Source organism: Austrofundulus limnaeus, unplaced genomic scaffold (assembly GCF_001266775.1).
Source record: "Austrofundulus limnaeus strain Quisiro unplaced genomic scaffold, Austrofundulus_limnaeus-1.0 Scaffold147, whole genome shotgun sequence".
NCBI lineage: Eukaryota > Metazoa > Chordata > Actinopteri > Cyprinodontiformes > Rivulidae > Austrofundulus > Austrofundulus limnaeus.
The window spans coordinates 299,882-313,432 of record NW_013952549.1 but is presented as its reverse complement, the minus strand read 5'-3'; the positions used below and the strand labels follow the sequence as shown (position 1 = coordinate 313,432).

General features: G+C 38.8%; 1 protein-coding gene across 14 annotated transcripts in view; it reads left to right on the top strand.

Annotated features, from left to right (window-relative positions):
- The window catches only part of mical3a (microtubule associated monooxygenase, calponin and LIM domain containing 3a), a gene marked incomplete in the record, with an annotated part of 99,324 nt that overhangs the window by 14,693 nt on the left and 71,080 nt on the right, over positions 1-13,551 (top strand). For all 14 annotated transcript variants that reach the window (XM_014016523.1, XM_014016527.1, XM_014016526.1 and 11 more), the window contains 1 exon segment: positions 4,009-4,330.

Sequence of the window (13,551 nt, the reverse complement as noted above, 5' to 3'; positions counted from 1 at the left end):
ACTCAGCCTTATAAGCACTGCCTCCACATGGACAAACAGGTTAGTCACATGCAAAAGAGGGCCATTGCCTAACAATAGGCTTGATTAGTTCTATTGTTCACGACACGGGTCAGATGATGGAGCACATGACCCTCAATGAACAATAGAGCTAATCAAGCCTATTGTTAGGCGATGGCCCTCTTTTGCATGTGACTAAATAGAGCTAATCAAGCCTATTGTTAGGCGATGGTCCTATTTTGCATGTGACTAACCTGTTTGTCCAGGTGGAGGCAGTGCTTATAAGGCTGAGTTCACCTGTAACTCATCAGACTGAAGAAGTCTCTTGGAGGAGAGACGAAACATTTCACTAAAGAAGAACCATCCAGAGGACCTACTTATTTTTTCTTTTTGATAAACACTAAATTATTTTCTTGCCCTGTATGAGACAGAATAAAATCCAGAAAAGGCTAAAAAGAGAGAATTTGAAGCTGCGGTCAGTCTTTTCTGTTAAGCATGAAGAATGTTGTTCCTGATGTAGACATCCTGCATGAAACTTTTACCACTCAGAGCCTTGACACTGGCGGCCATGTTTAACCTTTAAATACGTGCTGCTCGGGGTCTGTGAGGGACGAAGGACAAAAGGCCACGGTCATGACGTCTGACCCCTTTAACTGTCTGGAAGTGCGGATTTTATAACCCACCATTTTAGCAGCTCACGGACACAGTAAATGTCCGGCTCGGTGAAAAAACGGGTTGAACTCGTAGCCGCGCCCTGACCACTGCTGCAGCTCCAGATCCTCACACGGCTCTGAGGTCTCCCAAACACRCACGGTTAAATTTAGACGAGCTCAGACTGACCACAGCCACAGTCAGTCTTCCTGAAAGCGGCCTTTTTGTTATTTCTTCCTTTTTTCTCCCCTCTCTCCTCCACTCAGGGTGTAGTTTTCCTGGGAAACATTTGTTCACCGACTCRATCCCTCTGCTGGGTCACCCCCTGCCCCCCACCTCACTCTCTGTTCATTTCTCCTGATTTACCCATCAGGCTCAGGAGCTGAGCTACGTGGTGTTTGCACAGGGTTAGCACTCTCAGTTCTGGAGGAAATTAGATGTTCTAGTCGCAGCCCTGGCAGGATTCACATTCCCCAAAATACTGATGGAATTCTTTTTTTTTTCTGTGTCATTTGTCTGAACTRAGAGGCTCATATTGTGTTCATATAAGGATTCAAGCAGGACAAATTCTCTTAAACTCATGGAGAGTTAACTAGAAAATTAGTTTTATACTTTTTGGAATATTTAGGTTTTATATAAGATAAGACATGTAAATATAATCCTTTATTTCTGAATACAAAAACGTGTGGAACATTTCCTCTGATCAGTGTAGTATAAAGCAGTGGTTCCCAAACTTTTTATCTTCTGACCCACAAAGTATCCATGGCAAAAACTTGTGACCCCAAATATTACTGGTCTGAGTACACGAACTTTGTTAATAACCCTAAAAACACAGGCTTTTTGACAATATAAACAGTCTATACACAAATATAAATACTTATTTTTTTTACTTATTTTGTGTTTTTATAATAATTGTAGGGAAAATATTACATCAGCAATTATTTTATTACCCTTTAAATTGATTTCTGTAGATTATCCAAGGTGCTTCATGACCCATAATTGGGTCCCAAGACCAGCTTTGGGAACCAAAGTGCAGTGGTTCCCAAACTTTTCAGCTTTTGACCCACAAAATAACAGTAGCAGAGACCTGTGCCCACAACTGTATTTGGATGATAAACATTTGTATCAGGTCAACAAAACATGAACATAGTAAAAAATATTTTTATACTACATTTATCCATTTTAAATATACTAAACTCACTCCTTTGTAACAACTAAGGCAGAAATGTCATTAATTCAGAAAATCTTTTCAGGACCCCACCTTGATGTTTCGGGACCCCACTTTGGGTCCCGACTCCAACTTTGGGAAACACTGGTATAAAGTACCTCAAAGTGATACTTGAGTAAAAGTACAAGTGTATTATCACAAAATTACGTTGGTAAAAGTTAAAGTCTCCTCTAAGAATATTACTTGAGTAAAAGTCTTAAAGTATCTAATTTTTTTGTACTTATCAAAAGTAATTTTCTGACATAACATATACTTAAGTATTAAAAATAAAAGTATTGAGTAAAAATGAGCGGTTAGATTTTCCAAAATGCATTTATTGGGAGGTGACCTCTCCAAAAAAATATATWTTTTTAAAACGTGCAGCTGTGATGGATTGTGTACAAACTAATACAGTATCAGAATGGTATACTTTTATACTTCTCATACAACTACAATTAAGTTCACTTTATCCTGGATGCACAAATTTTTAGGAAAGTATTATTTTAACACTAACAAGCTAAAACAAAATAGGAGAAATGACTTTATACTTCTTACCTTTCTAAAAAATATAAGGAGTAGAAAGTACAGATAACTGTGTAAAATTGTAAGAAATAAAAGTAAAAAGCACGATGAAAAATAATTACTTAAGTAAAGTACAGATAACCAAAATTTCTACTTAAGTACAGTAGCAAAGTATTTGTACTTAGTTACTTTACAACTCTGCTTCTGATATAAGAATTTTCCTTTAGAATTGAACTTTTTTAGTTATGATGCTTCACCTTTTCTTTGATCAACTTCATTTGTAACTTTAAAATAAACAATTTAAAGGCATTTGTTCTTTAAATTATTTACACAAAGCAGGTTTTCAAGTATATTTTTTTACTTTCTTGACCCCTAAAAAATTTATTCACATTATTTATTTATTTCTGTTTTAGGAGGGTCCATCACAACTGTTGTTACACCCCTCCCCCTGGCAGCGCGATGCTCACTGGCCCGTACTGTATCTGAAGCCTGATGGCGAGCCATGAAAATGATGCGATCGCCTATTAGCGTCCCTGCTCTCATCATCTCTTTCAACTGTTTAATTCATGATCACATAAAAGGGGGAAACAGAGACGTGTACAGCAGTGAGGGTTAGAGCGAAGTTAAACATTATTTATTTTCTGTTGCGTTAGTTCTGTAATCAAATCTATAAAACCGACTTCTGCAATCTGTGCACAAACCTGGATCACATAAACACAGAAAATAAGTTTTCATTGAGAACTTACACAGTGAAATGCTCCAGATTTTGTTTTACCAGGTGAAAAATCAGGAGGTTCTGAACAACGAGTCTATAAAAAAATAAAAGTAATGAGTATAATTTAATTTACTCAGGGGATAAAAGTTGATTGAGTCATTTAAGAAAACTGAAGATTTTGRATGACCTCTAAATTGAAGGGCTTTGTGGGTTCTGCATTGGAATTTTTAATTATTATTTCAACATAAACCAAATTGTAATGTTTCATAAAAGCCAACAACAATCTGTCAGAAGGAAAAAAAAAACATTTTTTATTGCATTTAGAAACTCTCTGATCCCAGAGTGTTGTACAAAAACTTGCACCACAATTATTCATGTTATCACTGAAAGTGAGCATGAAATTGACAGAGACCCAGTTTCCTTCAAATGGAATTCAAAACACTTAAAAAAAACTTTATTGACTCATTCAAGTCAGAAAGTCTTTTTTCTCCTTTCACTCAGAGGCTCAATGAAACCTTGAACTCAATGATTTTCGTCTCTTTTTTTATTTATCATTGTTAAAATGCAGACAGTGCACGGCAAATATGTTTTTCATTACGGTTCCTCCTGTCCTTACTAACGCACAGCAGTTATGCTTCTGTTTGGTTTCTATAAATAGCGACCTGCCGCCCATTTAGGAGGTGGACGAGTGATAGATCAGCAGGTTTAACCAGCCTTGTATGGGTATTCTCATGTGTCTTGGGTTATTTCTGCGTGCTGGACTCTGGCAGGCTGGGAACCAGCTCTGCAGATGAGAGGAAAGACTCAACCCAGAGCTAACAGTCCCGTAAAAAAAAAAAAGCACAAGTCAGTCAGTTGTTGCACCTCAGGGCAACTCCACCTTAAGAGGACATCCTTTGTGTCTGTGTGTTTGCAGGCGACCTCACTGAGGGTTCCTCCAGTCTGTGAGCCGGTGGGCGTTTGACAGCTTCCCCTCCCTCGTTTCTCCCTCTTTACTTCGTTGGATCTGGCCAATCGGCACCCAAGAAGATCCGGTCACATGACGCTGCCCCCCTTCCTGGTTGCCATGACAATGAGCGCCGGTCCAGGCAGCATCTTGGTGTGATGAGAAGAGGAGGGGGGGCAGGAGGAGAGGCAGACAGAGAGGTGGAAAAAGAAGGAAAAGATAAAAGAGAAGAATCCCAGCCTGAGGAACACATATTTGAACGTAGAGCTTGTGTTTGTCTTTACTCAGTGCAGTAAGTACCCGTTTATACCTGTTTTTAGCATCATTAAATAAAAATGTGGTCATGTGTATTTGATATGACAGATGGCTTGGAAAAAATTGAGATGACATCATGTGAATTGTCTTTGTGCWGTTTAAGAATGTGCAACCCGCCTCACCTTTGGCAGACAAGCCTTTTGTTTGTTGGTTTCAGTCAGCATCCACTGATCCTCATGACAAACCTCTGTGAACAGAGGYGTGGCGGGATCAAGGAGCTCAGCACAATAAGAGGCAGTTTCATAATGTGGTGAAACTCTCTCTGATGTATTATGATCCAGACAAACGTCATTTAGCCTTCAACTTCGAATCTTGAGCCTGTTTGTTTCGGTCGTTGCTGCAGCTTTACGCTTCTTCCTTCGTCTCCCGCTCGTTCTCACACAAGCAGACCTGTTTGCTACTCTGCATCCTCCTGTGGTTTGTTTAATTAGCAAATCTGTGCAAATCCAACTAGGGCAGCTTGTTCTGATCGGAGACCTCGTACAATGTCCTCGTGGAGCTAGAGACAATGAGATTTACCGGCCTAAGGATGTTGCTGTTTTTCAGCGACAGTAACATTATGATATTTTTATTTCACTGGAGCTTAAAAAGATATTTACTTTTCATAAGGAGCTTTCACAAAAAACATCTCAACATAAAAATATAGGTTCAAAAACCCCACTTTAATTACAAACATTGTACACAGTTATTTATTTTGGAAAAGGATTGAATAAAATAAAATATTTTTTGTCCTTTGGTGGGGAAATTCTAGTGTATCAGCAAATAGAAGCACACAGGATAAATTCCACATATTAAAAACTTCAAACAACAATAAAAAACATACAATTGTGACAAAATTATAGGTGAAAGACTATACAGTTATTAAGTGAATATAAATATTAAATATGTAATTTTGTTACAATAAAGTATTGTATTGTTGCATCATATCATGATAGAAGAAATACTTAAAATCCACAAACACAAATGCATTTTATTTTATTTTAATCAGTTTTAGATAAGAGGTTCATTATTTTTATTTGTTTATTATGCTGTCTTTRGGGTTCTCAGTTGATAAAAACAACCTATCTAGACTTATCAATAAAAGTAAAGTCAWTTATTATTTATGGTACACAGTCACGCAACATGGAGTGAGGAATACTTCAGAGTAAATACGAATTTATTGTTTCATGCTAACATCTCCAATACACTCCTTGCTGTTCATGGCTGATTTGAAAATTCCGACAGTTTTGAAGGCAACAGACCTGCTGCGTCATGTTGGAGGAAACCAATCGGATTAAACTAAGTGAAAAGACGATGGGCCACTTCAAAATGTAACAAAACGGGGGTTTGATATTTTGCTTTGACAAACAAATGCAGACTTAAGTAAAATATAAGRTGAATGTATCTCTTCATTGTTTGTTTTAGTCAATATAATTCAAGTCACGTTTGCATTTTTCTATGTTCTGTTACGTTTGTCAGCAATCAGATTTGAACCGCCCCCCCCCCCTCTAAATGGTCTTTTTGGTATCACCCTTCTGTGTCAGTTTCAAGTTGCGCCTTCTACCTCTGCTCTTCTGTCCTGTGCTTTCCTCCCAGAGCATGCCTTAACAACTCATTAGTTTATATTTTTTATTCTGGATTTTACTGTGAAAACAACTCCTACACGCAAAATGGATTATTCCTGGTCATTTACGAGTGGATTATGAACAAGAAAAGAAACTCTGAGGTATGGGGACACATTTTCTCCCGATGTCTTCTTGCTCGCTGAGCCCGATCCACGGAATGTGTTACCTTTGCACGTCTGGAGGTTACACGCTCCGGTGGTTTTAATAGAGCTGCTAACGATTTAACTGCACCGTCCTGTGTGATAAATCAGACATAAAAAATAAACTGCATTACACATGCTCATCGTTCTGTTAGTGCAGCCCTGGTTGTTAGCCAGTTTCTTTCAGTAGGACTCTGTGGAATCTCGTAAGGAAATATCCACATCTGTTGCAAAATGAAGCAAACCACAAGCATTGTTATAATAGCAGTTCTGACCACACGAACATTTAATAATACAAAAATGCCATGGTGAAAYAACTTGGTATTCATTTATTGTTGTGCAATACATTTTTTGAGGTTTGACAACATCTTATTCCTCTTAACACAGCTACAATAGCTCACAATTTACCCTTGAAGACTGACTTAAAAGTTGTGAAAAACTGGGAAACTCTTGTTTTATTACCTTATTAACTCTTCTTTTTTATACATTATGCATTTTATGCAAATATCTCGAATAGCATGACTTATTCCAAAGTGTCTGATTCATTGGATGTAATTCAATAAATGTTATCAGTGATGTGAATTTGATCATGTTCGTGTTTATTTAAAGGTACTGTCTCTCTGATTAGGTCACTGACAAAGACTAAGATAAAGCATTTCTATATTGACATCTTCAGTGATGCTTAAATACATCAAATAATGAAAGCAAGGGTGTAATGTCAAAAACTACATTTGTTTTGGGTTGTTTTTGTGCAAATCCCTTTGTGGTAAAATACAACCCAACACCTGAACTGTGTGCAGATCTGGTTCATGACGCAGAAGCTGATGCTATTCAAATTGTCCTCCCAGCTTGGCCCTGAGTGATGCACGCTTTTATTTGTCAGCTTTTGGTTTTCTTGATTGATGGCACTTTGGCTGCAGCACTTAAAACACATATTGCTCCTGCTGACCCCGATTAGGCCCATGCATTAACCCCCAGCATAAAGTCACTCAGTGGCTAAATGGAGCGGGAAGGTCTTGACCTGACAGGCGTTTCTCTTGTTCTGTCTGAATTCAGTGATTGTACATCTGTTTTATTGATTGGCGCTATTTAACCGTTCTCTTCCTAACATTTCCCTTAAATCCATTTCGCCTCCTCGAAGCAGCTACATTGCTCAACGTAGAGCATCTCACAATCCTGCGCCTGGGCAGGCAGACGCTCACTGGGATGTGCACCGTCTGTTATGGTTTTTGTGTTTTCTCCTGTGTGATCAGGATGTAGAGCAGAGGAGGAGGATGTTTGCTTGGTGGATGAGTCAGGAGATAGCTGCACTTTGGTTTGTTATGAGACCAATAACCTATTATACTGTATTGTAATGCATACTTGTGTTGTTATAAAACTTGATTTGGGTGTTTTTACCAGGTTGGTGTAAGTTCAGTATACTTTCTCAGTTCTTTTTTCAATCAAAGTCATGTTTAAAGGAAAGAAAATACAGTTCATATAAAAAAAATCATAAGGACAGTTTTTTTCTAAGGGGATTAATAACTTCCTGTTGTAGAAAACTGTGGATTTATACAGGAAAAGGTGAGGCCGGGTCACTTTGACCCTTTGCTGACTGCCTCGCGGAGGGAAAAATAAATTCCTTCCTTCATGAGTTTGGAAAAGACACAAGATGAAAGGATAGAAAGAAGGAAGTCCTACAGCAGGGACTCCTGCTGCGTCACGAGTGACTGAATGTTTCCCAGCTTTCAGGTTTGGCCCACAGATTTGTTGCTGTGGTTGACTCATCTGCAGAGCTGTGGTTCCTGCTGATATCAAACTTACACACACTTTACAGCAGGTCAGGACTGCAGTAAGTCCTTAAAAGGACAGATGTGTGTAGTGCTGGGCGGTATACCGTTTTGTACCGAATACYGGTTTTTATTTTTGTAATGATATGAATTTTCTGAATACCAGACATTCCGGTTTAAATAGCGGAACGTTTCGTCGCGGCCGCCAGTGAACTGTTGTTTCCCGGGGGACATTTTTCCTTGCTGCACCGCTATGTGAGTTAGCATGCTAATGTTTGGAGCAGCTAGTTGCAGCAGCGGGTGGCGATTCCGCTGATTATATTGACTGACGTTTAAAAAAACATCCCGTTTTCGCCGTCGCTGAATGTAGTAAACACCTCTTCAGTGATGTGCACRGTTAGATTTAATGCGATTAGTTAATATGGAGACGTTATGCTGTTGGAGACTTAACGTGGTTCTATTGTGAAAAGCCTGCAGGAAGTATTTCGTAGTGGAGTTAGTCGGCTGTCGGCTGAGGACATGAAAGTGCCCGCTGAGCAGCGGGAGGAGAGGAGAGCGGAAAAAGTTCAAAACTTATTTCTAGCGGCAGAACAGGTTAAAAAATGGCTGTCTTATGTTGTTTATTGTTTTTTATCATCCTACAGGCTCTGACATGTTAGATAAATTTGAAAATCAGGTTTTGAAAAAATCCGTAGGACTTGAAAAGATCCGTGAGATTGCTCTATACGCCCGTATACCTGCAAAATGACGTAAAATCCTTATAACTTACGGACAATCTGTACAAGTTGACATGTATGAGCAGGGTTTGTACATTTTATTATCAGCTGAGCTGTGATGAAAAGAAAAATACCGTCAAATACCGTGAAACTAGGCCTGTCACGATAACAAATTTTGCTGGGCGATTAATTGTCTCAAAATTTATTGCGATAAACGATAATATTGCCTGGTGACCGTTTTACAACTAATAATTATAAAAGCGTAATGTGTAAGTGTAATAAATCAATAAACTTTCATTTTTAAAAGAATGTTTAACAAAGTGGACTCTCAGTCTCTAACAAAAAAATGCACTTGAATAAAAAAAAACAACAAAGAACAACAAAATGTAAATTAAACACCACACACAACTAAGACAGTAAATAAACAATATTAAAGAACAGCCTCTCTTTAGAGATGAAGCAAACTACACAGCCTGGTGAGGACCCACTGTTTCTTATGGGGACATAAGCCCAGTTCACATCCCATGTGAAGTGTAGGCTAGGTTTAGGGTCAAATGGTAATAGAAAATACTGGTAAATGAATGAAAGTCAATGCAAAGTCCCCATGAGGATAGAAGAACAAACGTGTCTGTGTGTGTGTGTGTGTGTGTGTGTGAGGAGGGGACAGTCAGAGCGCTGCGGGGGAGGAAATCAGACAGTTCAGAGTTTTCCTCATGAGTTGTTGGGACAGCCACTGGTTTTTTTGGGTGTTTTGTTAAAACACAGATGCTGCGTTTAAGTTTCCTGTTATTTTTGGGAGCTACAGGTAAAGTCTTGACGACTTTGTCGCGGGTCTGGGGGAGTTTCAGCCCCCACCCCTTCTCCTCCTTCTCTCTCTGTCTCTCTCTCTGTCTCTCTCTTTCTCTCTCTCTCTCTCACTCTGTCTCACTCCGTCTCTCTCTCCCTCCCTCCCTCCGCAGCGAAATCCAGGTTCTAGTTCTCCGACACTTCTGCAGCCGCGTTCTGCTTTGAAGCGTTTCTTTAGGAACGAGCTCTCACGCTAAAGCGAGAGTTGACTCCTCCCACACTAAGAAAACAGGAGGGGAGGGGTCAGCGGAGCTCCTGTGTTGCGGGAGCACAGAGAGGGAGAGAGCCGAAGTAAACAAACAAGCAGGAAAATGAAACTTATCGCCGTCTTTTTTTTACCGACCTCAAAAAAAGTTATTATGCAATTAATTGATTTATTGACTATCGCGACAGGCCTACGTGAAACCGGTGAAAATGTTGAAAATACCGTGATATAAAATTTTGATCATATCGCCCAGCTCTAGATGTGTGTAATTCAATGTTAATGGCACGCTGTTAACTGTTTGAGGATGAGGTTTCTCAGCAGGCGCTTGCGTATATAAGGCATGGGATGGTATGAAATTATGACAGCATGATAACCTTGGGCAAAAATATCACGGTTTTGCGGTGACAGTATTATAATTACAGCTCTAAAAATTCTGTTATCTTTGGAAGCTGTTTTTAGATCTCAGAGGTGTTATGCTGAAATTGTATTTACCTTTGTGCAWCTGTATTTTATTGATTTTTAGCATCTAATGCAATTGTTATTCTGATAAAGTTTACATCTAGTAAGATAACTGCTTTTCTATTGCTTTATTATTTAAGACAAATCAGTGTAAATTGCATGACAAGTCTTTTTATTGATGTAATGTATCACGTTGGGAGTTGTTATTGTGTTTTAAATGACAAAGGGGTTTTTGACGTAAAGATTATATAATTATATGCACACAGAAACAAGAAATCACAACTATGAATGCGTGTTCATGAAATGCATGTTCAGCTAACGAGCTACTCGGCTAAAGGAGGCATTTAGTTTGATCACCTTTCACTTAAAACTTATCAAATACACAATCCAACAGCTCAAACAGTTTTGCAGACAAGTTGTGATCAGCGCATTAAGCCACAGCAACACAGTGATGTGTTTCACAATCTGATGCTAACATTAGCTCGTTCATTTCAAGATAGCATAAACTTTACCTGGATCTGCGATCATGTTAGATGTGTTGCCTCCATGGTCCACATTGCCGCCGTCTTTACGGCATCCTAAGTATTTTCATATGGATTTAATCTTTTAGACAGGGAAAAAGTTTGGGGAACTCTGTTCTTCAGCCACCATCACACAACCCCCGCAGAGCTGCGAGTGCCGACAGGCAGCTCTGCGGGAGTACGCGGCGGGAAAGTCTGCAGTGGCACAGACCAGAGGAAAAATGTTTTCAATTTTAGTGGTTTTGAAACCGTGACTTTTTCAAATGAAACCGGTATTCGGCCCATGCCTAGTGTATATACTTTTGATGCACTTTCAACTGAACACTATCTTGAATAACGGTAAAAAAATAATAATCGGTATAAGCCACTGAGTGCCACATGTTTGTCCTCAAAGGGCCAKTTGTAATTAGCTAGTTTACCTTCAAGTAAACACAAAATGTCACATTCCTCGTCTCATTGCTATGACTGAGCACCGCTAACAAACAATAACTGAGCTCTACATGGTATTTCCTGCATCAACACTGATTTAACAAGTCCTTTTATAAACACTGAAAAATACTACGTGTATGACCGACTAAATATGAAATAAATAATACGTTACACTGTTGAGTTGTGGTAAGTAGTTGTATTCTTGAATTTGTAACTCTCCCATTTTCTGACAGTGAGTTCTCACTGGATTGGCATTCCAGTTTAAATTTCTGATTTTGTAAGTGGGAAATTCCACTTGCCAGTTCAACTGGTTTGCAGCAAAAGTAGCCAACAAAAATACAGTGAAATGGAGATTTTACCCAAATTTCGCCGACTGCTGGCTATTTTTGAACCCTGTCATTTTGCAGGTAAAATAACCACTGTGCATTTTGGGAGATGTAGTTAATAGTCAGTACTGGCTTTAAATATTTTTTTCTTCTTCTGCTGCTTCCTTTCATTTTATTTGATTTGTATTTTTTTGTATGTAACGTGTTTTTATTTTTTTATTATTTTTTTTAAGTTGCTTATTTTAATTAATACATCTTAGAAGCTCTCACAGGCCACATAAAATGCAGTGGTGCGACAAATTTGGCCCATGGGCCTTTAGTTTGACATGTGGTATTAACAAAATAGGCAACCTTATCCTGAGTTCTTTGGCAAAAAAAAAAAAAAATCAATTAATTAATTAAAAAAAAAAAACACGACAACTAAAAACCACTAGTTTTTTACCTGGACTTTCAAGCAGGCATTCCTTGTTTAAAAGCACAACACTGCAGCACTTGAAAGATTAACAGCAAAGCCACTGGTAAAAGTTGTGTTTGACATATTAGGTAGCTTACCTTCATTTGCTTTAGGGATTTCCCATTGCATTACATTAAAGACTCACTGTTAAATTTCTTTCCTTTTGTTTTAGAGGTCAGTAGGTCAGTAACTCATGAGGTCAGGTCAGTGAGGTTGTTGTGTTGGTAGTCTGCTGACCCTGGAACACGTTTGCCTAACAGAAATCTTACCTTTCCGTCTGTTCGCGTTGACCGACAGTGACATTATCTAAGACGCAGGCATATATCAACAACACTCACAGGTTTTCAGTTTTAAAGTTCAGTCATTTCCAACAGAGTCATGTGGCTGGAAACTTCTGAGTGTCAACATGGCAATATGCAGGATTATTGTGTCACTGCGCTTCCTAAAGTGGGGATGTAGTGGGATCTTCAAATTCAAATGATTATTCCTTGGGCTTCACACAAACGCACAGTTTGTTCTCCATGAGATAGCAGTAGCAGCTGGGCTGTTACTTAGCAGCTGATGCAGCCTGATAGGTTTGAACTGTGCTTTTTCTGTCACAGCTTTATTTTTTATTCACCTATAAAACAACTTGTGCTTTTCAGCAGTAAATTTTCAGGCAGGATCTACCAGCTGCTAAGCCTCAAACTGTTAACTGTCCTCCTTATTCTGGCCTTTTTGCTCCAGTAAATGGTTGTCCCCAGAGACATCATATTTTACATTGACTTGATAGCTGTCTTTGCAGGAGCCTAAGACCCCCGTCTGTATGTCTTTGTGGACAGGCCCACTTAGAGGTCTTTAGCAGAATAAAGATTAAAGTCCTTTTTGTCTCTTGAGTTAGTTTTTTCATATTTATTTCATGGTTGATGTCTGAATTACTCACCCCAGGTTTCAGCTATTCTTTTACTCGAGCAACCTGTGATTCTCATTAAAGTCCACGTCGAAGAATGCAGATAAACACTGCTCAACCCCACGGCATAGCAAGCAAACACTTCGTCCTCCTAATTGTAGGCCCTTCGGGTTAATTCATCATAGCATGTATGTATCCGTCTAAGTTGCTCTTACTGTGCAGAGTGAAGAGTTTTAGGCATGAAGCCGGCTCAGACAAGCTTCCGTACAGCCCTCAAGCTGTAGTTCAAGGTGACGCCACTCACAGCTTGTTTAATTTGCTGAGCCATCTCAACCACTGTTGTATTGCAATAAAAAAAATAGGAAATGCTTTAATAAAATCAGACATGAATAATTTTACAGTTAAATACTTAAAGGGATCCCTGATTAGTTGTAACATTAGACATTATTTGATAAACATATCTTTTAACTGTAAAATAAAGACTGTAAAAATACTGTAGGCTGTTAGCCTTTGCGCTAGCGCCGACGCTATATTGCCTTATATGTATTAGCTCAGCGGTAGCGTGACAAACTAACAAGCTAAAATCCATATTTTCAGTTGCAGGCTGAGTCATTTTTGCGTTCTCTCTGTCATGTGGATGGAGGACCTCAGTGACGAGAGAAGAATGTGTAGCGATGAGCTAATACATATATATGGTGATTAGGGCTGCCACGATTAATCGACGAATAATCAATTATTAAAATAATCGATGACTAATTTAATAAATGATTAATCTTTTTTTTTTGTTCTTTACTTTGTTTTTCTCTCCAAACTGCTTTGACACCTTCCACTGCCACATCT